The 26,404-nt window shown below is 45.1% G+C and overlaps 1 protein-coding gene and 1 long non-coding RNA gene across 9 annotated transcripts in view; one reads left to right on the top strand and one right to left on the bottom strand.

Moving 5' to 3' along the window:
• Positions 1-1,936, bottom strand: part of LOC118524168 (uncharacterized) — a 56,813-nt gene extending 54,877 nt beyond the window's left edge. The window contains exon 1 of the long non-coding RNA XR_013444013.1: positions 1,902-1,936. This is a non-coding gene — a long non-coding RNA (uncharacterized LOC118524168). The remainder of the gene's footprint in view (positions 1-1,901) is intronic.
• Positions 1-26,404, top strand: part of NFIB (nuclear factor I B) — a 436,890-nt gene that overhangs the window by 171,091 nt on the left and 239,395 nt on the right. The window lies entirely within an intron of this gene.

Genomic DNA, 26,404 nt, shown 5'->3' with positions numbered 1-26,404 from the left:
GGCTCCCAAGACTGCTCAAATTGTTATTGCTAGGTCTGCTTCCTCGTCCAGTTAGGAGATGCAGAGATTCTGTCTGCTCGCAAGAGCAGAGTGATTTCCCTCAAGCAACTCGTGCAGGAGCTTCAAGCTGCTTCGGGGTTGCCGCGCGTCCAAGCGGCGGCGGACTTTTCCGAATTTTAAGAAGTACTAAAGTGATTTTCTGTGCAGGGAAAAGTGCTGGGGGTTGGAGTGAGGGGTGGGGGTGGGCGTCGAAGAAGCTGCCAGGAGGCTTCTTGTTTTTTGTTTTGTTTGCTTTTTTTTTTTAAGTTAGACTTGCACCAAGCCGCAAACACTAACGGCACCGCTTCGTGGTTTCCGAATTTCGAGAATCGTGCAGCGTTTGGGCGCATCCCTGCGGCCAGGGCCGGGGTCGGCTTCCAGTTCCCAAAGAGCCAGAGCAGTTCTCTGGGTAGTACCAGGCGCTGTTGACTTTGTCCGCTGCTCCCGGCTCCTCTGTCCTCTCCCCTTTCGTGCCAAACCCAGAACCATCCCGTCGCTGCCGGGATTGCGCGGGAGAAAAGAGGGCCGAATGTCTAGACTGCGCATTCTCCCAACAGGTAGTTTCACCCGGGAGCTAGCCGGGTTTCAATATTCAAGGCTGGGTTGCCCGGGCCCGCGCTAAGCTGGAACCCAGACGCAGACACCTAGGGAGTCTTGGAAGGAAAAGTCGCGCTCTGGGAGTCACTTTAAATAACCTAGTATTCTCTCCATTCTCCAACTTCTCCCGAAATAGCGTGAGCTGCGCGGTTTGGAATGGAGCTCAGTGAGCCCAAATACGCCGCTTCAGACTGTAAACTCACATCTGATTTGGGTTTTTCTTTTTTCTTTCTTTCTTTCTTTTTTTGTCTTATTTCGCCCCAATGATTACTACAGAACCCAGCTGGGCTTTAGAGAGAGAGAGAGATTTATTTGAGAATTGGGAGATTCCCCTTCGAAATGCACTAGGCTGCAGAGCAAAAGAGGAAAAAGCTGCGTGGCACTTGAACGATATAATTGAATTATGCCTTTCCCTGGTGCGCAGTGAGGAAAAGCAGAATGCCAGGCCGGGTGTGGAACCCGCGGCGGCGGCCTCGCGCTCCAGCGGGCGCACCACGCTGCCTTCCCAGGGCGCAGGGAGAAGTTGGGTTGGGCCATTTTGTCCTGCCCACGCCCCCGCCTCCCCCCCAGCAAGGGTGCGCGAGCTGGGACGTCGCCGAAGCCTGGTCCCGGCCGCGTGGCCCCCTCCCCTGCGGGGGCACTCGCCCAAACGTCCCCGCCTGAGGCCGTGGGCGCACGTGGTGCGCAGAGACCCGAAGCGCGACTCGAAACCGCGCGCGTCGCCCCAAAGATCCCTGGCGCGCGCGGCCCTCGCTGGGCGGGGGAGGATGGGGGCCCGGGCCCCCGGGCGGGCGGATCTAATCCCGCCTTGGCAGACGAGCCTTTGCCGCTGTTGCTCCGAGCCGTCTCCGGGTAGTGCTTTCGGGCACTGGCACAAACCGCCGAACTACCGGCTCTGTCTTGTCGGTCTCTTCAAGAAACGTCCCGCAGGCAGCCCCTCGAAGCCTCTGGGGCCGTGGGCGGACCTGACCCAGGATACTTGGATCTTTAACCACCTCGGGACCTGGCTTCCTGATGGCATCCAGCCCGCCCCCCCACACCCACCCCAGCGCTCTGGTTTGCCCTGCGCCTCCACCACTAACCGCGCTACCTAAACTTTCCAAAGTTTTCTCGAGCTCTGCCACCGCAGTCAAGTTCGCCTCGGCTGACGCTGGCAGGAGGAGAAAGAGAACCACGACTTCCTCCACCACCACCCCCCTTCCCTCCACCTAGCCTCGTCTCCTCTCCTCTCCCTCCCGCCCTCCCCCTCCCCCGCGAGTCCAAACCTTGCGGGTGGGAGCGCGCGGCGGTGGAGTCCCCGAAGGCACCGACTCTGCAGGGGATGGAGTTCGTTTCGCATCCCCCACTCTCCGCGCCTCGGCCGTTCCCGCCCCCTCCTCCCCCACCTCGCTTGCGGCGGAGACCTTCGGGCTTGTAGTTTAGTTTTGTTCAAATTTATTTTTTTTCCTCTTTTCAGATTTTTTTCTTTAAGGTTCCACCCTGCTGGAGCCTCGAGCGTCCCCCTGCCTTCCAGTTCCCCGGCGTGGGGATCGGGAGACGCACTCTTCGTGCTGGGCGGGTTGGCTCCCGAGTGGGGGCCAGGGGCTCCCAGGCCGCGATTTCTCCGCCTCGGTTTCGTCTCCCTGGGAGACCCTACGTCTTGGTGTGAGGCAAATTCGTGCCAAAGCTCGGGCTCTAGGCAAGCTTCCTGTGCCCCTTGCCCCCCACCCCCCCGGAGCTGTGGATGCGGGCCGGTTTGGGGTGTTGTTTTTATACTTCTTTAGAAGACAGGAGTAAGCAATGGAGAGGAGACCCGGCTCTAACACCATCCTGAGGTCTGCCCGCACACTGGGAATTAGAGATAGAAAGGTTCACTCCCTCCAGGTCCCGCAGCTCCATGTGCCCAGCCAGGAGACCACCACAGAATTTGTCCCAAGTTGGCTGGTTTGTGGCCTATTTTGTTTTTATTTTGTCTAGGATTAGCGGGGTTTGAAATTTTTGTGGCCAGCCTTACTAGCCCGGGGCTTCAACTTTCAAACCAACCAGTCAACGGGAACGTTCCGGTGAAACTGGATCTCCGGGTGCGCTGCTGGGACGCGTGCGGGGACTAGAAACGAAATCCTCCTCGGATGGCGCCGGGCGGACTCCTGGGCCTGGGGTTGCAGGGCGGTTTCTGAACCCCGCTGGACTGGGCTTGGAATCGGACTTGACCTCGCCAGGGTCAAGGCCAGCACTTTGCTTTGATCTTTCCACGTGCCGGTGGTGATCCTCTGATCATTGGCCACAGACGATGCCTGCCCCTAAGCGATGTCCGCAGAAGCTAACGAGTTCAGCGGGGCTGCGCCTACGTGCCCAAATCAGAATCAAGTTTACGCTCAAGGTTAGGAGGACGTCGGTTACCTCGTGTGACCCGGGACGTGAGACGTCTGCCCAAATCAAAGCTGGCTACAAATGCCCCCTCCCCCAAGAGCCTCGGGAGACCCGCGCCCCACAACAGTCTCTCTTTCCAAACTCTGGGCAAACACGTGTCCCACGTGCTGCCTGGGTCCTTTGGGCCGCCCCTCCCAGAGGCCTCACGCGGACTGGGCCCACCAGGAACCAAGGTCGCATCGCCTTGCCCCCCAGAACCCCTCACTATGGGCTGGTCCCTGCAAGCCTTGGCCCACGTTGTCACCGAGATTGTTTCGGAGAGGGGGCCAGCCTGGAAAGGCGGGTGTTCCCTGGATCCTTCTATTGACACTTTCTGCTTCTAGCAGAAGCAAAACTTCGTGGGGATGATGGCAGGACACCTATGGCAGCTTTGAAGTGGGGAGGGGGGCGCGGAAGCCAAAAGGAGAAAAATACGGTAGGGGTAGATAAGTTGTGTGTGTAAGCAGCTTGCTTCTTAACTCGTCACCCCACCACCCCCAAACGCGAGCGGCTGACGGAATTGTCTATCTTTAATTTTAAGTATCAAACTCCCAGAGGCTGGGGCGGAGCTGAGGGTATGCTGTGCCCCCAGAGCCAGCCTCTATCCTACAACTGTGGCAGCCGCACTTCTGAGGGCAGAGGCGTCCGTTTTGTGTTTGCTTGGAATATAAAGGATCCTGTTCACAAAGGGGCACCCACTTCCCTCTCCCACCTCCACCCCCCCCAACCCTTCCTAGAACCCAAAGCGCTTGGATTGTATGCATTGATTTTTAATCTGCCCTCACCCTAGATTTCACTGAGAGATTTTAAGATGGGGAGGAGAAGATAAAGTTAGGGTTAAGAAAAAGGACTGGGCATTCTTTTTGGGGGAGGGCTAGAGAGAAATTCAAAATTGAATGTGGATGAATTTGGAAGAGTTTTGAAGTTTCATTTCCTTCAGAAGCCCTCTGCTTTAGGCCAAAACTTATTTAAATTATTATGAAGGACAGGAAGCTGGGGGTCTCTGTGGAAGGAAAAAGTCAAAGGCTTACGGGATACCCCTTTCCCGGACCTCTCCTCAAATAAAGAAAAAGCAGCTCTCTGCTCAGCTTAGTGACTCAGGACCCTCCAACACTGGCCCTGGGCCCCCTGAGTGTGTTAACAGTCTGTTCCTTCAGGAAGGCCAAGCCCCAGGGGGTGACCCAAGCCAGGCTGGGCTCTCCAAGCCCCCAGCGCCGTGTCTGTCCTCTGGGATGGAGCCTGGGAAGGGCCTGCAGGAAACGGGCCCGGGGGTGAGGCCCAGGGCCAGCAGCGTCTTGCCAGTGTCAGAGGAGGGATGTCCTAGCCACCCCTGGTCCTTCCGAGCCCATCTACTGGAGCTTATTTAAGGCCTCAAGTTTATATTTCTCATCTTGATGTTAAAAAAAGGGGGGTGGTAAGAACATGTACCAAGGTTTGGAGTTATTTATGTATGTCTCCATTTACTTTTGTTTGTAGGGTTTTCTTCTTTTTGTCTTTCCTTCCTTCTTCCCCCTCCCCAACCCCCCGCAGTGTTGGCAACCTTGGAGGAGGAGGCTTGGTGGGGGGAGGGTGAACTTGACCCGTTTATTCTTGTTAACTAGTCACAAAAATAGCATAAATACTAACCCTCCACACTTACTATGATCTTTTAAAATATGGATCTATATCTACAGCTATATGTCTAGATCTCTATCTCTATCTGGCCAGTTAGGTGGAAACTGGGTAGGACTAAGACATCTCTAAAACTGTACTGGTAAACTAGCTAATCCTGTCCCTTTAAGAAAAATCCATAAAGCGCTTCCATCAGCCCAGTGTCTGGGAAAGGAGCAAACTAACTGCTTGGAACAAAAGAGACAAAGAGGCCAAACAACAAAACAAACAAACAAGTCCCTCTCCCCCCTTATCCAGACAACAATGGACTAGACTCAGCAAGTGCAGTTTCTGCCCGGCCGCTGCTGTCCACCTGCCAAGTCTCCCGCATTTGGCTGGAGACTTTCCCTCTCGCCCCACTCCCACCCCCAGCCACCCCCCTCTCCCAGCCCTTTCTGTCTTTCTCTGTGTGCGACTCTCTGCGTCCCTCTCTTGGGGTCTGGCTGTGTGTGTGTGTGTGTGTGTGTGTGTGTGTGTGTGTGTTTTGTCCCTGTCTGTCTCTTCTGCCGCTGCTTTCTCTTGATGTCGCTCGGTGTCTCGAGACCTCCTTTCTCTCCCTCTCTTTAAAGGCCCGCAGCATATTAGCAGACTCTGGCATTTATTTATTTATTTGCCAGGCCATGTCGGTGGCATCTCCAAACCGCCTGCCTCCTCAGGACTTGGGTCTCTCTGAGTTGTCACGGTGGCCTGTTTCGTATTTTGTTCGCCGCACTCTTCGCCGGAGGATCCCAAAGTCCATTTGCACTTCAGCTTTTCACCATTCCTCCTGTTCAGATCTTTGCTCTTTTTCTATAAGGCTTTTGGCACACCCCCCCCCCCCCCCGTCGCCACCAGCCCTTTCTCTGCTTCTTGGCCGCGGCTTGAGACTCTCATGCATGCCTGCCTCCCCTTTCTCTCCCTCTCTCTTCAGCAGCCATTACCACCCCCCCACCCCATGCCCCCCCACCAAGTCCAGCCTGTTTCCTTCCTCTTCCCTCCTCTCCACCAAACTTTAATAAAAATACTGCAAACACTTTGCCCGGGGATTGATTGCTTTTTCTTTTTGGAGTGAATATAAACCCTTGGAAAGTCGGGAGTGGAGAAGGGAGAGAATCAATATATGGAGACTGCAGGCAGCAGAGGCTGAGCCCGGAGCAAGCGTCCCTGCCAACACCCCATCCCCTTCCACATGGTTCCCCCCCCCCAATAAACCCTTTTGCGATAGCATCTCCTCCTGAAGCATCTGGGTCTGCTCTAGGGAGATGCAGGGAAAACCCGGCCAGGCTCCCCTCCACTGGGCAGCGGGTGACCAATGGGGAGGCAGGCTGCAGCCTCATCACGCACATTCCCACCTCCAGCGCCTCTCTCCACTTCCTCTCAGGAAAAAACCCCCAAAAGATAGAGGCCCCTGGCAACTGGGGGGGAAGGGGGGAGGCGCGAGATCTGCAATTCCTCTTTCAGAAAAGTAGAGAGAAGCTTCTCCAAGGATGGTTGCCTCTCTCAGTAAGGGAGGAGATTTCAACACAACTTCTTGAGGGTAACACAGGGCTGAACTCTTTATCTAAAGCAGACCAGGGAATTCCCACAGGGGAGTGGTAGGGGGTTGGCAAAATGGTGGCATTCCCCCACCCCACCCCACCCTGCCCCCCCCAATAGTCTTTGCCCCGTAAGCAACAGAACGGGGACCAGTGATCTCCCTCAGCCCCACCCTTCCTCTTTTCCTCCTTTCTTCAATAAGCCAGATGAAAACAACATTAGGGGCAACTCTGAAGAGAGGAAAACCATTTATAGTCTTAGAAGAGGACAAAAAAAACAGAAATAGGAAATTGACCCTCATTGTTTGGTTGCTTGGTGATAGCGCAGTGTTCAGAAACGCTTAAGTAGCACAACACACCTATGCACATGCATATACTCAGGTGTCCGTGTTTGTATGTTTAGTTGGTGGAGACTAGTTGTTAGGAGGAAAAGGGAAGAATTTTGAAATCAGATAAACCTGGATGGACTATAACCTGGCCACTTATTAGCTAAGCAACTATACCTACCTCACAGTAGTGTTCTAGAGACTAAGTGGAATTCGTATATGAAAAAGCCAAAAGCAATGTCCAGCAAGCTGTGTGTGCTCAATAAATGAGCCCTCCCCCACCCCACCCCTGTTTTCCTCCCTCCCTCCTTCCCTCCCTCCCTCCTTCCCTCCTCTCTCTGCTGGCTTCCTCCCTGGCTACCTTTCCAAGGTGCAAGCAAAGCGGAAATCATCCAAATTGCCCCAATCTCCAGATCCCAAGGGAAACCCTACTGCCCTCTGAGTCCCAATATTGGAGGAGTGCAGACCACACCACAGCCCAAATACCACCTGGGATCATTTGTCCTTGGATGGGATTATTTAGCTTCATTAGTCCACTCTCTCCTCTAGAGTCTTTCTTTTTATCAGTTACGGGGGAAAGAACCCTTACCCAAAAATCCAATCACTTCCATGTTTTCAGTTGAGACTATGTGCCCAGAGAGTCTCTGTTTGGGGGACTATATTAAAAAATCACGTCATAGCCAGAATGTCTAAGGGAGAAGCAGAAAAGAATATTTTCTAATGGAGTGTGGTCCTGACCTGTAACTTCTCAATAGGGAATGCTGTTTTCTTGGTATTTTGACCTTGTCAAAATGACTGATATTTTTTTCCTCCAGAGGAGTCACTCTCTACCTAAGCTGTTTCTCGAGAAGTGTTTTGGGACAACAATTCAGTGCATCTGGAAGCATTCACTGGTGGAGGCGCCTGTCCTGGCCCTCCACCAGTGACTTGCTGCTGGGGTTCCTTCTCGTTCTTTCTCTCTCCCAGAAGCTGAACCAGGTTGTAACAGCAGCTGGCAAGCCTGTGAGCCATGGCTGGGGCTCCAACTTCAGTTGGTAAGAGAGTGAGTAGGTAAAAAATGTTCTCACCTTACACTTCCTTTTTCCTTGGGTCTTACTGTCTGTTCTACAGATATTCCATGTTCACATTTCACTGGCTTCCTGGACATTTTCCTGTGTTAGCCCAGCCTTAACAACCGTCCAGAGGCACTGATCCTGGAGCATATTTGGGGAGGGAGGGCAAGCCCCATGACCCCTCCCTAACGCTTCCGGTCATCTCTTTGCTCTTCCCTCTTTTCCCCTGTTTTCATCATGAGGCCTCTGCTACTTAAGACAAGGATGTGGAAGACTGTTGGGTCTTTATCCCTCTTCGGGTACCCTAATTTCCACGTAGCATCTTTCTGTGAACTGCAGAGAGAGTCATCTATCCTTCCTGGAAACACAGCTTCCTGCTGCACATTGCAGCCCCCATGTACCAGGCCCCCCCACCCGGGGGGGCAGGGAATAACCCATTTAGAGATGCCCCCTAAAATGCAGGAGACCACAAAGTGTGACACCAGAAGACAAACAGCTTCTGAAACCTTCCAAAGTCTTGTCTTTTCTTCTCCTTGGGCTCTTGTCCAGGCAGAAGCCTGAGATTATGTTTCCTTAGTTTGTCTTTGACCTACATTCTTCATCTACCAAGGCTTCATTGTCATGCCAGTGGCAGGAAGGCATTTGCTGCGGCAGTGGGGACAGTGGGGACTAATGTGGAAATAGCAAACCCCTCAAACCCTGGTAGGTCCTCTGTCCTTTGCTTGCTTTTGCTTCCAGAGGGCCAGCTTTCCTCCCCAGCCAGTAACTCGCGTTAGGGCTGCCTGAGAGCGTTGAAGAGGGCCCTACTGCTGCCCGAGTTCAGGTCTGGAAAACCTGCCAGGTGTAAATACCCACCACCGGATGAATAGATCCCAAGTGACATCATTCTGAGGTGGCGATGTAATTTGCATTCCTCACCAGGGAACCGTCTGAAGGGCAGTCAGTTGCCTGTTTAAGAGAGAGGTTTGCTCCCCGTTTGCTAAGTCACAGCAGCTCTGTACTGACCCGATTCTATAGAACAAGAAACTGCCCAATTTAGGAGCCTTTGGAAAAACACTTTATCCTCTGAGGTGGCTCTCAGCTCTGGCTGCACATTAGAATCACCTGGGGAGCTTTAAAAAATTACCAGGGCCTGAGCTTCTCCTCAATCCAATTAAATCTGACTTTCTAGGGGGTGTGGTGTGGGCATTGGTATTTTTTAAAAGTTCCCCTGGGTGATTCTAGTGTTTAGCCAGGGTTGAGAACTGCTAATACATAGGTTGAGAGAACAGGGCATCATGGTGAATAATGCTCTTTCCTTTAACGAGTATGTAAAGAGCCCCCGCTATAGACGGTGTGCTGAAGACAGACGAAGTCGATGGGCACTGCGCCCCACGGGCTTAGGGTTTAGCGGACAGATGCTGTTGTGCGGAGTCTGAGCAGAACCTCTGTGAAGTAGGATCGACTTTGCTTCTACCCAGAGCGTGGCACAGGAGGTTCGAGCCCCAAGTTCCAATTCAGGTTCTATCACTAACGAGGGAGGTGACCTTGGACAAGTCTTTGGGCCTTAGTCTGCTCATCTGTAAATGGAAGTGGCTGGAAAGAAAACTCCCTAATTTCTGTTGGTGTACTCTAGCCTTACAGTGTATTGCCAAATTCTCAGAAACCCATAAGCTTAGCCAGGCAATTACCAAATTCTTTTGGAGGCTGGCTCACTCCACTCATGCATACTACGGACAACCGTCCTTCTGAGGTTCCACCAAATCCCTTTCCAAAAACCCTAAGTATCAGAGTGTTAATTTTTAAATAATACTGGGCTCCCTTAATTCTCTCCCCTGGTCTCCTACAAATTAGCAGATGAAGGGACTGGAGTAGTGGTAATGTCTATGAGCAGTGGGTAATGACTAACAGAAGTTTATCCAGTTGGATAAATGTCTAGTGGATTGCTGCTGGGGTCAGTGTTAGTTCTGGTCTTAATTAACATCTTCATTAATAGTGTGGGAGAGGGAGTAAACAATAGCTAATGATATTTGCAGATGGTGGTAAATTCAGAGGTGTTGCTACTACCAGTGAGAGCTGCGAGAGCCATGGGGATATCGGAGATGTGAACAAGAAGTGATTATAATGATGTTTGTTCTGGAAAAGGCAGAATGAAATGTTTCGGGGGGTGAAATGACAAGGGAGACTGAGAAATGTTGAGAGAAACAACAACCGCTATCGTTTGTAACTTGGGTGTGCGTTTGGCAAACGAGGCAGCCGATGGCCTCGCAACTTCTGTGGGGCACACTGAAATGTCCCGAGCAACAGTAATAATAATGACACCAACGATCCCAGTAATAATACCTAACATTGACTCCGTGCAGACAATATGGCAGACAGGGTTCTGAGTGATTTATACGGAGGCAATTTTTATTCCTGACGTTTTAATCACCATAAAGTTCTCCTAGGCTCTCTAAAGATTCTCACAGCGGCCTTACCGGGGTTCTTGGATTTCTAGGGGTGTAAAGACCTGTGAGTTCATGGGAAAATGAGGAGTATGAAGAAGGACGGGCAAGTAAAGCGGAGGACGTGATGTGGGCTCTTTCCCCAGGCTCTTGAGCAGAATCTTTCTTTCCACCTTTGATTCTTCCTGTCCCCAACCCACCTACCATCCTTTTCTCTCATTAAGCCATTGCTGGATTAACATGGTTGGTGAGGGTAGATGGAAAAATCTTGCAAAATGGAGAAAGGAGGGAAGGAAGGAAGGAAGGAAGAAAAGAGGGAGGGAGGGAGGGACAGAGGAAAGAGGGAAGGGAAGGAGAAAGAAAACTAACATTTATTGCAGCCCTATCCCAAGTCATGAAATAGCTGTAGCATGAGGTGTTAAACATCGTACACTGCACAGATTTTCTTGTTTAACCTTTACATGTCTCATTCTCGCAATGACTCTCTCTCATAGTTGTTGGCCCTCACTTCTATTAATGAAAGAAAAGACTCAGAGGTTAGGTCACTGGCCATGAACACACAGCCTATCGACTGAGCGGAGGTTCAAACTGCAGTTGGTTTACTCCTGAACTCATGTCCTCTCCAACCATGAATACATATTTTCTCTTCTTTCATTTCAGCCCTGCCTGGTTAATGACAACATGCAGCCACGCAGAGAGAGCCAGAAGATAGAAATATTAAGAAGAGAATAAATACTGAGGAGCAGAGGCATAAAGGGAAAGTAGCCAGTATACACATCCACTGCCCAATTCAATGTGATTGAATTATTTATAATTATATTTTGAAATTAGGAAAAATGGAATTTGCAAACAAGAAAGGCTTCAAGACAATGGAACCCATAATAATGTGGATTTGACCTTGAGGGAATTTGGCAGAGAGCATTAGTATCTGAGACAAAAGTAAACTGAGAAGAAAAACATTTGAATGCTATAAAAGCCAAGACTCTTCTTGGCAAATGTGAAGCCCAGGGCCAGATGGATGCCAAAGGTCTTCAAAATTATATCAAAGGAGCTTTAGGAAGTTGGAAACATGTGGCCTGGGCATGCAGCTCCCCCCTTCCCCAACCTCACTACGAAATGGGGCTCCAAATGCCAACTCAGAGTTAGAATTAGGAACTGAGATTTTTAAACTGATGAGATATACATTTCAGAGTAGATACATAAAAGGTACAGTTCAAAGAATAAATATAAAGCAAACACCATTGTAAACATGACCCAGGTCAAGAAATGCAACATTCCCAGGACCTCAGGAGCCCCCTCCCTGATTTTTCTTGTGATCATTTCTTTGCCTTTTTTTTTTTTTTTTTTTTTAGTTTTAGCACTTAGGCAGGTCTGTTTTTGAACTTTATATAAATAAAATCATACTGTATGTATTCTTTCAAGACTTGCTTCTTTCTTTCAACCATATGTTATATATAAATAAACTACAATATATTTAACCGCTCTACCTTTGCGGGGACTTTTGGTTGTTTCTAGTTTGGAGCATTCAAGAACAATTTTTTTTTTTTAAGATTTTATTTATTTATTTGACAGAGACAGAGACAGCAAGAGCAGGAACACAAGCAGGGGGAGTGGGAGAGGGAGAAGCAGGCTTCCTGCGGAGCAGGGAGCCCGATGTGGGACTCGATTCCAGGACTCTGGGATCATGATCTGAACTGAAGGCAGCCGCTTTAACGACTGAGCCACCCAGGCGCCCTCAAGAACAATTTTGATGTGAACTTCCTATACACGTGTCCTGATGCGTGTGTGCGGGAGTTTCCCTAGGGAGGGGCGAGGAAGCTACCACCCCCAGGCCAAACAGAACCCATTGCTTTTTGTATGACTTGCCACCTAAGAACAATTTCAATGTTTTTAAATGACAGAGACCAAAAAAAAAAAAAAAAAAAAAAAGAGGAAAAATATCTTATGATGTGTAAAAATAATATTAAATTCAAATTTCAATGTCCATAAATAAAGGTTTATTGAAGCACAGCCAGGCTCACTGTTTAAATATCATCGATGGCTGTTTTTGTGTGACACGGAAAGAGTTGAGGAGAGGCATCCGAGACTAACTGTATGGCCCACAAAGCCTAAAATCTGAATGATTTTCTGGGCTGTGTGAATGCACAGGTTAACGCCCATCAAGTTGGTCCCATCTAAAACATTTGGCCCTTTAAAGAAAAGGACCCTGCTCTAGAGCATAGTCCTAGTAGGGAAATTATAAGGATCTTAAATAAAAGAAGATGCTAAATGCAAAACAGTCAGCACAATGCCGGGTAACTTGTAGGAGTTACTATAAATCTGAGACTCCCTTCCCTCTCACCTTCCACCTGGGCTTCCCCACCTCCAAGAGGTCAGTCGGAAGAATCTCTTTCCAAAAAAGTCAGATTGTCAGCTGGCTGTCATTTACCATGATAGCTGATGACTATTTGGCTTAGTATCGCCACAGCTCCACTCTCTTTGGGGTTCGTGCATTATAATAAAAGATCTTTGAATAAAAATGACTTTTAAGCCTAAAGGAACGATGGCATTAAAATCCACAGGTGTTATTTCCAGCTCCAAGTTGGAAGAGTGTCTGTCTGAGTAGATTCAAGATTTCTTAGAGAAAATTTGTTAAAAAACAAACCAAGCACCAGAAGAGTTTATCCAAAGAACAATACAACAGAAGAGTTCATCAAAAGACAATATTTAAAAGAACAAATTTTGGGACGCCTGGGTGGCTCAGTGGATTAAGCGTCTGCCTTCGGCTCAGGTCGTGATCCCAGTCCTGGGATCAAGTCCTACATCCGGCTCCCTGCTCAGCGGGAAGCCTGCTTCTCCCTCTGCTTGCTGCTCCCCCTGCTTGTGTGCTCTCGCTCTCTCCCTCTCTATCTCTCTCTGACAAATAAATAAAATCTTAAAAAAAAAAAAGAACAAATTTAGAGAACTAATTACTACTTGATTTCAAGTGTTCTTATGTTATAGTAACTAAGACGGTGTGTTATTGGCATCAATCAAAGAAATAGAATAGACCCACACATATATGGACAACCGACTTTCAACAAAGGTATAAAGACAATTCAGTGGAGAAAAATAGTCTTTTCAATAAAGGGTATCAAAACAATTGATATCCATACAAAAAATGAATTTCAATCCATGCCTTGCACTATATATAAAAGGTATCTCAAAATGGATTATAGACCTCTATGTAAAACATAAAATGATAAAAAATTCCAAAAGAAATAGGGAGAAAAATCTTTGTGCTGTTGGATTAGGCAAAATGTCTTAGATATAAAACCAAAAACACAATCCATAACTTTGACTTCATCAAAATTTAAAAATTCTATTCTTGAAAAGATATGGTTAAGAGACTGAAAAGAAAAGACACAGTTTGGGAGAAAATATTGCAAATCAAATATCTGATAAAGGACTTATGTCCACAATATGTGAAAAATAAAACTACAATAATTCAACAATAAAAAAGCAAACACTTCAATTTTTAAAATGAACAAAATATTTGAACGGATGCTTTACCTAAGAAGATCTAAGAATGTTAAATACACATGTAAAAAGATGGCTTAACACCATTAGTCATGAGGGAAACAAATATTAGGGAAACAAATATTAAAATGATAGTGGAACACACTACATAGCTATTAGAATGGCTAAAAATTAAAGACTTGATCATACTAAGGTGGTGAGGATACGAAGGAACTAGAATTGTCTTGCTGATGGAATTGTGAAATGGTACAGCCACTTTGGGTAACAGTTTGACAGCTCCTTAAAAAGTTAAACCCTTAAAGAGATACCTACCATGTGCCCAGTAATTTCATTCCTAGGTATTTACCTGAGAGAATTGAAAGCTTATGTCCATGTAAAGTCCTATACATGAAATGTTCATAGCAGCTTTATTTGTCAGAGCCCCAAACTGTAAACGATCTAATTGCCCATCAACAGGTGATGGCTAAATTGTGCAATACCATACAATGAAATACTACTCAGTAGTAAGAATAAATGTACTATTGATATACATAACGACATGAATAAATGTCAAAATATGCTGAATGAAAGAAGCCAGACAAAAAAAGAGTACCTGTTGGGTGATTCCATTTACATAAAATTCTAAAATATGCAAACCAAGTTATAATGACAGACAGCAGATCAGTTGGGAGTGATTATCAAGAGGCACAGAAAACCTCTCAAGGGTGATTGAAACATTTCCTATCTTGATTGTGGTGATGGTTTCACTGGCATATACGTATGTTCAAACTTATCAAATCATACACCTTAAATATGTACAGTTTAATTATATGGCACTAATAATTAATTAATAAATGTGCTTTTTAAAACTCACAAAACTATTACCACATTAAATGAGTGAAGTTGCAAGCTACAGAGTAGGAGAGAAATCTGCACCAGATGGAACGGACAAAGGTCTCATGTCCTGAATGTATAAAGAACATCTACAAGTGAATAAGAAAAACACAGAAAAGCCCAACTAAAAATGGGCAAAATATTTGAACAGACATTTCACGAAAGAGGCTGTCCAAATGGCCAATAAACAGATGAAAAGCAGCTAACCTCATCAGTCATCTGTAAATGCAAATTAAAACCACATTGAGATATTATACTCCAGAAATAGAAAAAAAGACCAATTAAACAGTGTTGACGAAGATGTAAAACAACTAGAACTCTCATGCCTGTTGGTGGGAGCGTAAATTAGTACAATCACTTTAGAAGGCTATTTGGCATTGTCTGCTAAAATTTGTCATGGGCTACTTCATAACCTGGATATTCTACTCCTAGTTTTATGAGCAAGAGAATGCATACATATGAACTCTGGAACACATGTAGAAGAATGCTCATCCCTCTGTTATTGTATTGGCTCCAAACTGGAAATAACCTAGTGATTGTCAAGTATAGAGTAGGTAAACTGTGTTGTTTTCATACATGAGAATCCATACTGCAAAGTGGTGGTGGTGGGGGGGACATTGTTATCTGCAAGAGTGCAATAGCAAGAAGGAATATCACATGAAATGTTGAACAAAGTAGTTCAGACATAAAAAAGTGACTATCATATGCTTCCCTCGATATAAAGTTCCAAAACCAGACAATATAACTTTGTATGGTTAGAAATCAGAACAGTGGGTATCTTTGGGAGGGATGGTGGGGTAGTAATCAGCAGAGCAGAATGTGGTTTCTGGATTGCCAGTAATTTTCCATTTCTTCACGTGGGTGGTGGTGACATGGATCAGTCATCTAGCTATACATTTAGGATGTGCCCTTTTCGACATGCACGCTATAGAGAAGTTTGTTCTTTTTGTTGCTATATAATGATCCACTGAATGATTGGGCCACAATTAATTTATTTCTTTAAAGAGCAGAAAGAGAGACAGGGCAGTCACTGTATCTCATCCTGGAGGGATTCAAAGAATTAGGCCAAGGCTTCTGAGTACTTCCTTTCTCCTTAGTGATTAAGTCTTGGCCAGATTTCAGTGTCATGCTATATAGTTGTGCAAAGGCTGCCCACACTTATGGCTCCCTGTTAGGGAGATGTGGGGTCTAGAATGAGCCCTACAAGAAGGAGGAGAGATTTCAAGTTTGGGCAAAGCCACTCCATTGAGGGTGGGGCATGTAGGGGAGAAGAAAAAGTTTGTATGAAGTTGGTTAAGAGCCAAGGGTCTGGAACCACACTACCTAGGTTCAAATCCTGCCTCTGACACTTGGGAGCTATTGGCCTTAGGTAAGTTATTTACTGCCCTGTATCCTAGTTTTCTCATCTGTAAAATGGAGATAATATTGTACCTCTACTATAGGGTGCTGCAAAGGATACGCCAGGGTGGTTCTAGATCAGTTGCCAAAGAGCTACAGAGCCCCTCAGAGGCTGCTCTCATCCCCTATTTTCAATAGATAGATACCCCTGATTTATTGTATGTTGCAAAATGCTTCGACATTCCTCTTTTCCATCTTTTGATAAACACCACTCTGCAAATTTTCTAGAATTCTCCAATCACCCTTCTGACCACACAAAGAAGCCTGACAGGCTTATGAATTCAGAGCAACACTACACAAGGCTTCTATTTCTGTTAACTATTCTAATACTTTCTTCTCCCTCTCCCATTTCCAGGTCTCTTTCCTCTATGCTAGAATATTGTTTGCGTTGTTCACTCTGAATCTCCTGGACACAGCAGGTGCTTATTTGTTGCCTAAAGAGTTATGACCTCTTCGTCAATAGATGAATGACACTGTTTGTGTAATGGGTTCTGAGGTGTTCTCAGTTCTTATCATATGGGTAGCATCATTCCCTGCCTGTCACTAAACCAGCCCTTTGGACACTGTTCTTGATGACAGGAGCAGTGTCCCATGTCCCACCCACCTTGAGCCACAACCTGCACAGGGCAGGCTACTCCATAAATGTGTAGGAAGGGGCCCACGCTCAAGCTATATTTCCTACTGTTTTAGAGAGTCTAGGATAATGTTGAGGTAGAAACTACCTACCACAAACCACAGCCTCCTTTAAATCCATCTCCCTGAGCATCAGGGAACTCGGGACCTCCATCTTGGTTTTTAAACTGTAATTGCAAATAAATGCTATATGCCAAGCCCAGCAGCACTCGGAGGAGCCCTGAGGCCTGGTCATTGTCACAGACCATGTTAACTCTTGTTGACCATCTCTCACCGCATTCAAAGGACAAGGACAGAGATAAATAATAATCTGATAATCAGATTCAGGAAATACTTCTTGAGAAAAGACCACATCTCAGACACCTCCAGATGTATTCTGACATATGAGATTTTTTGATCTCCAAACCACACTGAGGCAGGTACTCTAGATTCTTTTGTTCTTTTTGAAGGTCAGGCAAGCTTGGCTATGAATTATTACATGCCTTTCCTGGAATTACATAGCTTTCGGGTGACTAAGTCAGGATTTGAACCCCAAACCATGGTGCTTCTAAGTCTAAGTCTATTCCCTTCTGTTCCTCTATGCCATTCAGAAATGCTGGAGAATGAAGATAATCTTGTTACATTCTGTCATGCCTTGTTTGCGCCCTAAACTGGTTTACCCAGCTTGAGAGGCTCTTTAATCACCACAGGGTATTGAATGAATCATAGCTATAACCAAAACTCAAATCCACATTCAAAGGAGGAAGATCTATCCCATTGATAATATTTAAAAGAATGTGCCTGGAGTTCTAAAGGCAATTTCAAAAGAATAGTGATAAAAATGCTTTAAGGAATACTTGCAAAGCCTTCCAAACTCCTGTGAAGGGGCCATACTCGCCTGGCTGGTTACAGTCTTGCACCACGTCCTCACTGCATGTACCAGTCGGCTTTGGCCATAGGCTTTGGAATTAGAAAGACCTGGTTTAGGAGCCCCATAACCTTTCACAGTTACTCAACCTCTCTGAGCCTCAGGCTCCTCATCTTTAAAAGAACTGAGATAATAAATGTGACATACTGAGCACAGAGCAGAGCCATGGTTAGAGCCGAGTATGCGGTAATTATTATCACTTGTTATGACACTCATTTTAACCTAAGGTTGGGGAAAACCATTGCCCTGGGGGAGACCTTGCTTAATTAAGGTGCTGCCATTGGTCACAGCAAAGGAGAAGATCCAACTTGTAGGTAGTCATCAAAAATGCGGTGGAAGGAGCCTGCATCTCTGGGCCGCAGGGAAACCTGGTACACAGGGTCTGGTCTCTTGCATGCACAGTGGTGAACCTGCACTGCTCAACTAAGATGGCGCTTTGGCCAGAATAAGGGCCACTGAGATCACTTCTGTGAATGAGCCTAGAGCCTGATTGGATATGGACCTCTTCTGTGCCCACCAAGAGAGTAACGATAGATGCCCCGTGTACATAATGTCTGAACTTCTCAATTATTTACCGTTTTGACTCTGTGACGTCATATGCGGGACACGTCCATTTGGGAAAAGAACCCAGAGAGTGGATGTCCGAAGCACTACAAGCAAACTGCACAGGACACAAACAACAATGACAACGTGGCGGTCACTGTAATCAAATCCCACCGTCTGGGCAAATTTCTAAGAATTGCCCACATGGATGTAGAGATCAGGCACTCCTGGATGGTACACATGTTTAATATTTTTCATAGAGCCCATTTATTAAACCATAGCTAACAATGATTCATTTTTACAAACTCGTGTAAAACTTTCCAAAATCTTAAATTCGTTTCCAAAAAAGTTCTTAGTTGTACCATGTGTCCTGATTTAACATTCAGAAAATACAGTCGCTGCACAGATAGGGGAGTTTTAGATTTTCTAGGATAGTGGTTGTCTAGTAGGGTTGGGGCAGAACATCGCACCTTTGTGAGATATGTCTGATAGGAATATTATAAAGTATTTTACTTTATCAACGAGAGCAGATTTGACGTTATCTCTATAAAGTGATCAGCTTCCCTCCCTTGCATTCTGATATTTTCTTTTTAAAGCGAGAACGAACACTGTGAGTACAGTCAGGATTTATGGAGGTTCAGGTGTCTGGCTTGTGGACATCAAATGTTAATTACGACCTGGAGCATAAAAGGTGGTGAGTGGCTAACCTGGGACATTTCAGTCTATAAAGGAGCTTGCAGTCACGGTAGCTCTGGTGAGGTTGTCATGCTGACGCACAGAACCCCGCTTCTCCACATGCTCTGAAATAAACATTAATAAAAAGAGCACTTGTTTCGAGTCAGTGGCCTCTTCTCTAACGCCAGCATGGCTGCTAATTAGCTTCATAGCCTTAACCAAGTCATTTTCTCTCTCTGAACCTTGTTTTGATTTCTCATCTATAAGAAGAGCAGTTGGTTTGGATCAAGGGTTGTAAACTCGTGGGTGTGAGAGGCAGTGGGTAGACCCACACGAGGGAAGCGGGCCAGTGGAATGTAACAGGGGGCCCAGGAGATCGAGCCCCATCTAAAGGGGCAGCGACTCTGCCCCAACCTTATAAATGGATTCCAATATTCAAAAGATGACAGGGCAAAACACAGGATGCTGCCAGTTTTGTTTCTTCATCTCTTGTCTAGAAGTCCCCAAAGTCTCTTCTAGTTTTAGCATCTTGCAGTTTTGCACCCTTTCGTTAATATCAAGGATACGAATAGCAGGTTAAGTGGAAGAGTTCCGGAACAAAATTCTATCGACCTTAAAATCTTATAACTCTGCCAAATAATACATAAGCACAGAAGCAAATACTGGATTGGAATATATGCAAATGAAACAGGTTTTTTAGGTGATGGGACTGTGGGTGGATGTCATTTACTTTGCTAATTGTTCACTGAAATTGTCTCTACTCTTAAAAAAAAAGATAAAGGGTCTCACTCTTGTTTGCTTGTATAACAACAAGAAAATTAAAAAGATATTGGTAAAAGAAATACTGAGGGCAACTCAGAATGGTGCCAGACATGAAGAGAAAAAGTGAAGGGCAGTGATATTAGGTATGTTCTTGAAACTTGTATTTCTACCGTTCTGTGTATTTGCTTGACAACCATCCTTAAACGATAAGCTGTTAGGACAGTGTTAATTGCACATAGGTAAACTCTGTGCGCCTGAATTTTTCCACCTAACGTTGCTCCTCTTTTTTGCCCCCCTGTTGTTTACAAAAATACTTCCCACATCATGAAGAATATTGGTATCAAAAATTTCCTGACGTTGTTAGTTTGGCTTTTGAATGCATTATTCGAGGGTTTGGTTTTGTTTTTAGTGGGTGGGTGGGGGTGGGAAGGGCACCTGACTTACCGTCCCTAATTACATTTTTCTTTGGTTTCTATCCCACATCAACTACCCGTAAAGTGAGCAAAAAAACCCAAAGGTTGTTATTTAATGTGTTTATTTGAAGGCTTTTAAGATATCCCACAGGAAGTTTACTCTTTTCTCAACAAATGTAGAAGAGAATATTAGCACAAAGCAGTGGAAGGCCTTTGTACCATAAATTCAGAAATCTTCAAAAATGTATTCATCCTTGTACGGGAGTGCCCAGCCCCAGGTCGAGACCCATACTAAGCATGTGATACATGTTTGTAGAAGAATTGCATTCTTCCTCTATGCCCCAGGCTGTATCGAGGCTTTCTTAGTTATGGAATGAAGACACAAAATGGGGTTATTGATCTTCTTTAGTAGTGGGCAATTTGAAATGATGTCGCCATGTTCTAGATATGCCAAGAAGGATCTTTGACCCTGAGGATAAGTAGCCACAGGATGTGGATGCAGGGGGCTTGACTTTTGTTTTCTTGTTGAAAATGGCCCACTGAGCAAAAGGCAGGATGGTCCTTTGCCAGGACTATATTGAAGGATCAGTAGACTGTCTAGCGCTTTCTTGCATCCTGTTGCCTCACTGATTTCTGGATTACCAGATGCTTCTGTTTTTTGAAAATGGTTAAAAAAATACCTTAGTGATTCTGTTGTTTCAGAAACCTTACATATGGCACAAAATATCCCGAACATTTTTTGAGAAAACACTTGTGTTTCCTTTGCTCAATTTAATCATCATTACAGCCTAAATTCATTCAAGTTCATTGTATTCTTTTTATGGGCATTTTGATGGTTGAAACTAAAGTTATACAGAAGTGTGAGTAAGCAAGATATGAAGATTTAATTGTTCATAGCTTTTCTTTCCTAAAGTAAGTCTTCAAAACATAAGTAGGCCAGGGAAGGTGGATACTTCAAATTGAGAATTCGTAACAATTGAGATAAAAATGGTTTTTTCAAAGCTGGGAGACATCCTTGATTTATCACCATTGAATCAGAGAGCAAATTTTTCACACACTGAGTCATAACTAGAGGCTTTTTTTTTCCCTTTTGGTAAACCACCTCAACCTGCTCTTGAAAACCCCTGGTTCCTGTACAGAATGAGTCTAAGTCTGTCTCTGTTTTGCCTGTGAAATTTAACAACCATAGCCTGGGATTGGGGAGGCTATGAGCCATACCACCATCTCAGGTTTTTGATGACACCACAAACCACTTGAGATTTATTATGTTAGCAGATGTCATCAGATATATGTGTGCACAGGTGCAGCGTGCAGTTAGTGAAAGAAGGAACACTGCGTGTATTTATTTTTGTACCTATATCTCAATGGTCAGAAAAGGACCTGGTGTGCCTGTCTTGGGCAGTGTGGGGTTTCGACTCCATTGCAAGGGCTTATCTGGTAATCTTTTGAAGTCTTTTCCCCAGATATAATTCTGTAGGATGAGCAACTATGTCTTGTGGGAAAGACGTTTTATTTTTTACAATCAGTGTCTGAAGAAGAGGCACAATGGATTATAGCTGAAGACTGCTAGAACCAATGGAAAATAAAAATAATTACCAGAGGTTGTTGTTCATACTTGGGTATTCTTCTTCCACAACAATATACTAGATATGCATTCTCCTTTCCTCAGTAAAAGTTGTACGAAGACTGCTCTCATCTACAGAACTAAAACGAAGTGCCAGAACTTGGCACTTTATACGTGTCCTACTTTAAGACTCTCTAAATATTTTTAAAATAATTAAGAAATTTTTGAAACTATTTCCTGGAGGCGATATGCAATATGAATGCTTACACAGGCTTATACCTTATGCAGTTTTTAAATTCTTAAAAAAATTATCCAATTGTTTTAAAAGATGGTGTGTTTTATTTAGTATCATGTCTTAAGTATTCCACTATCTTTATTATATAAATTAAGTTTGCCCACATGCTAGCATAATAATGACTAAATATAATAATCTAATAAATTAGCGCGTGCCCTTTAATAAAAAAAATAGAAATCAAAACACACTTCCTATATTTTTGAGAAATAGCGAAGTCAGATAAAATAAACACCTTTGGGGTAATGACTGAAAATTACTGGTTTAGATGGGGTAGAAGAATTACTTCAATTATGACATAAAGCATTGTAATAATGCATGCTTTTAGAAATAATTATATAGTGATTATTCTCAAAGATAAACACATGCAGATGTTGTAGTACATTAAAAAAATTTCTTAATTTGAAGAAAACATACAGAAACTGCATTACCAGTTAATTGGCTTTAAGAAAAAACAGAAAATCTAAAGTGTCAGTGTACTCGCGAATCTTCTAGTTAGTTCTAAGGAATCAATTGTGCTTGCAACTGAAGGCAGAAAAAAATTAGCTTTTCTACTGGAATCACTTCAGTTAGATGTGTCAGAGGGCCAAAATGCCTAAGTAACATTGGACAGTCCTTATTTTTAAAAAATGACTAGTTATAATTTCTAGAAAGACTAATATAAAAAGATATTCGACCTTAATTATATTCTAGGAAAGGTTTTTAACCAAAATAATTTTAATTTAAAAAAAGCACCCCCTAATTTCTATATATTGATTTATAATGCAAAATATGAAAACTGGAAAACCAACCAACAGTGTAGATTAGAAGACCATTATCATTAGCCAAATAAGAGACTTAGGAGGAACGACCCGTTGAGGGGACTACAAATTAGTGAGTCTGATTTCTCTAAGACATGACTGGAAATCAGTTTCCTTATTTTATGAGCATTGAATATCATTTACTTATGATATGTGTACATACTTGACAGACAGAAGAGTAATCGGTAGAAGAATAAGTATTATAAGCGTCACATGTCAAAAGAAACAAATTACATGCAAATAAAAAAGATAATCTATGAAAGACTGCACATGACATACAACGGTACATTCTATTACTAAATAATATGCTTAGGCAGAAATCTTCTGACAGGTGACACTAACCCCAGATTCATTCAAGTCATCACTAGAAAAGCACAGGAAATCCTTCCCTTTCCGCTTTCCTATTCCTTTCCCCATTTCATGCCTTTGGATATGTCTTAAACAAAACTGGATTCTTCCTGTAATGTAATTTCTCTTTTGCATGAAATTGATGTTGGGAAGGATTGGTATAAACTCCACTATGGACTTCAAATAATTGCAAGAGAAAAGACTTTCTGAGGCATACTTCTGTACAAAAGTTTTAGAATTTGGTAACACTGCCCATTTAAACACTTCCTTTGCATCCTCAACAATTTTTTAAAGTTTAGCTGCATTGAATTCTCATATTTTATATTTGGTTCCTTAGTGCTAAACGTGATTTACTTCACCATGAAACTACTATTAGGAAAGGCTAGAATGGAAACAGATCTGTTTGTTACCCACTTGAATTGACTGCCTGAGTAGAATGAATTATAGCTACCCTAGCTGAGTGGTTAAAATTACCGAACTTGGATCAAGATAGACGTTAAAAATTAATTTTCCTTGGGAAGTTATAGCTGAGTGTGGAGATACATACATATATATGTATGTATATATGTACATGTGTGTAATCCCATCCTCAGCTCCCTTCCCAAAGCTATATAGATAATACTGTGCTAGTTTTTCCTAGAGGGGAAATTGGGAACTGTTAAACCTTCAGTTTAATAACCCATTTTTAAATTTGGCATTTTCTGAAGTCCAATTATGTCAATACAATTACTACTTTTCCGCTTATTATCATTGATATTACTCACATACAGCCAACGATCTATAGTGTATTAGAAAAAACCTTTTATTTTTTGGGTGATGAGGCCAAAATATCTTCCTTGTTTTATAATGTGTATTGTAGAAACCAAGAACCTGAACAATGTTGTTTAAGTTCTCTTGGACTTTGAGGGTAAACATAACTGGGATTAAAATACTGCCATGCTCACATTTAGTGGAGAGATAAGAACAATTCATCGGGAGCTATTCCGGTCCCACTGGTAATCACATAATTGAACAGGGATTTTAGAGGATATTTGAAGCCATTGTCTGTTGTGCAATTACATAATTAGTCAAAATCTCTGTAATAAAATCTTTTCTAAGCACACGTGGGTTAGTACCATGTAAATTCAGGGCTAATGTTATATTTTTACTTCTAATACTTCGATTCGAAAATTAGAATTATATAACAACTTAACCGTTAAGCATTTCGCCACACCACAGACGCTTAAAATGAAAATAACTGGATTACTTAAAAACTAAACAAAACCCCTACATCCATTTAACTTTAAAAAAATACTAATCAAACCCAGTTTGTTTATGAACACTAATTGTCTACCAAACCTCACCTAGAGTGTTTACTTCTGGGGCCCCAAAGGTTGTATATTTCTTTGGTGCTAATTTTTTCTTGCACCTACCCCTAGATTATTGACATTCACATGGATGCATATAAATAGAAGTCAAGAGTGCTCTCTTTCTGGTGGCTTTGCTGTAATGATAAAGCTTGGCTGGGAGGCACATTTCCGAAGTCCTTTTACACGGAAACAAACGCGACCTTGCGAAGTTGACCGAGCAACGTGGCGGGAAGTAGGGGAGTACCACCAATTCCGTCAGCATCGCTATTATTTGGTGAAGAGTCTCGCGCCGCAGCTCTGCCCGGCTCTCCGCTCCCGCAAGCCGGCAGGGAGGCCCCGTGACCCGGGGAGCACAAAGGCGCGCGGACCGGAGCCGCGCGGCCCCGCAGACAGGCGGCGCCGCCCTCCTCGCCCGCCCTCGCCGCGCTCCTGCCCCTCCCGGGCCGCACAAAGAGCAGAGCCGCCACTCGCGAGGGGCGCCCGCGCCGCGCAGGCCGCCACACCCACTCGGGCCCGCTCCCGCCTCCGCCGCCTCGGGCGCCCTGATGAATATGCATCGCCGCGCGCCCGCCCCCCCCCGCCTCCCCCTCCTCCTTTCGGCTTCCTTCCCGCCGCCAGGCGGAAGCGAAGAGCCGCGCTTCCCGCGCACCGGGGCGGCCGGGGCGGGGCGGGGTAGGGCGGCCGGCGAGCCGGAGAAAGAGAAAGGCTGGGAGGCGGCGGCGGGACGAGGGCGGCCCGGGCGCGGAAAGGGTGCGTGGGCGGGTGGCGGTTCCGGGGCAGCCCCGCCGCCGGCCAGGCCAGCCCCGCCGCCGGCCAGGCCAATCCGAGGGCGGGGAAGGGGCGAGCGCGCGACCCCGCGGCCGCGCCCGCTGCCACTGCCGGGCGCGCCCGGAGCCCGGGAGGGGAGGCAGCCCCCTCCCCTAGAGCAGCCGTGCTAAAACAACAATAAAGAGCCCACCGAACACACACGCATACACGCCACACACACACCACACGCCACACACACACAGACACACACACACACTTATCACTCTGGACGGCGTTCAGGTCAACCACGAGAAACAGTCTTCTGCAAGTGAGAGGAAGGAAAACTGGGTATCTAGACTGAGGGGGCTGCTTGCTTTTAGACTTGACTTTTTCTTCTCGGGCAAAGAATTGGGGCTTTGCAGACATAATAATTAAAAAAATAAAAGACTACTCCCGGATTCCTTTTTTTTTTTTTTTAAACTAAGCACAAAAAGCGACACCCAAACAACCCTTGAGAAAATCCACAAATCTGTACCTGAGACACGTGAAGTCCGCGGCCCAGGGTTCTGTTGCAGACTCAAGATCTCTTTTATTTAATGCAATACAGTGCAATGGTATGTGACTTTGAAATGATGGGTTTTATTTGCTCCTCTTGTTCTTCCCTTGCACCCCCTTCACCCCAAACACAGTTTTTTTTTCCTGTTTGTGCATTGTGAAGTGACTGTTTTACCTAAATGTCATCTGCTTTACAGGTTGAGCTATAATGCTGGATTTCCAGGCCAATGCAAATACTTCTTTTTTTTTTTTTTTACCTTTAGCAACTTTAGTATATGTGTCACACTTTTATGGCGGGAATCAGTGGATAACATTGTGAGCCCAAACTGTGAAATGTAGCATTTTCCCTGCTTAATTCCCTATTTTCTCCTCCTCCCAATGCTGGAAAAAAATTACTGTACAAATGATATTTTAGTTGTACCCTGTAGTCCATTCTCTCTTTTTATAGCATTCTTTCCTCTACTTTAAGGTGAATATGCACAGCTTTGTTACATATTCTCATTTAAAAGTGCATTTTTTAAAATAAGTGAGGGTAGTTAGTTTAGTTAGCTCTGGTTGGTGTATTAACAGTTTTTAAAAATTAGTATTTGTTCCCAAGTTTAGTTCCCCTCCACCTTGTCCCTGAAGTTGCAGGATCCAATTGTTAGTCCTCCCACACCTCCCTCCCCGTTTAAAAAAAGATTATGATGGATTTCTTCCGCTCCTAATACTTTTTTTAAGTCCCGTTGGTTTTGCTCTAGGATTTTTACCCCTTTAAGTGTGTGTATATGTGTGTGTGTGTGTGTGTGTGTGTGTGTGTGTGTGTGTGTGTGTGTGAGCGCGCGCGCGCCTCTCTTTTCCCTTGTGCTCTCTTCGCCAGTATGTCTGGGACACATTTTAATGCACAATATCCCATCCATTAAGTTGTGGTTGAATGCGGAGTGTGTGAGGACTTGGCAGCTTTCAGGTTGAAGGGGGCGGGGAAGCCAGTTTCGACTTTGACACAAGATGCCGAAATGGCGTGATTGGAATTACTATTAGGGCTGTGAACATGGCCATCTTCTCCTCCGGTTAGAAGA

The sequence above is a fragment of the Halichoerus grypus genome, chromosome 14, assembly GCF_964656455.1.
Source record: "Halichoerus grypus chromosome 14, mHalGry1.hap1.1, whole genome shotgun sequence".
NCBI classification, from domain to species: Eukaryota; Metazoa; Chordata; class Mammalia; order Carnivora; family Phocidae; genus Halichoerus; species Halichoerus grypus.
The sequence above is the reverse complement of the archived record's forward strand: the minus strand, read 5'-3'. Positions and strand labels throughout refer to the sequence as shown.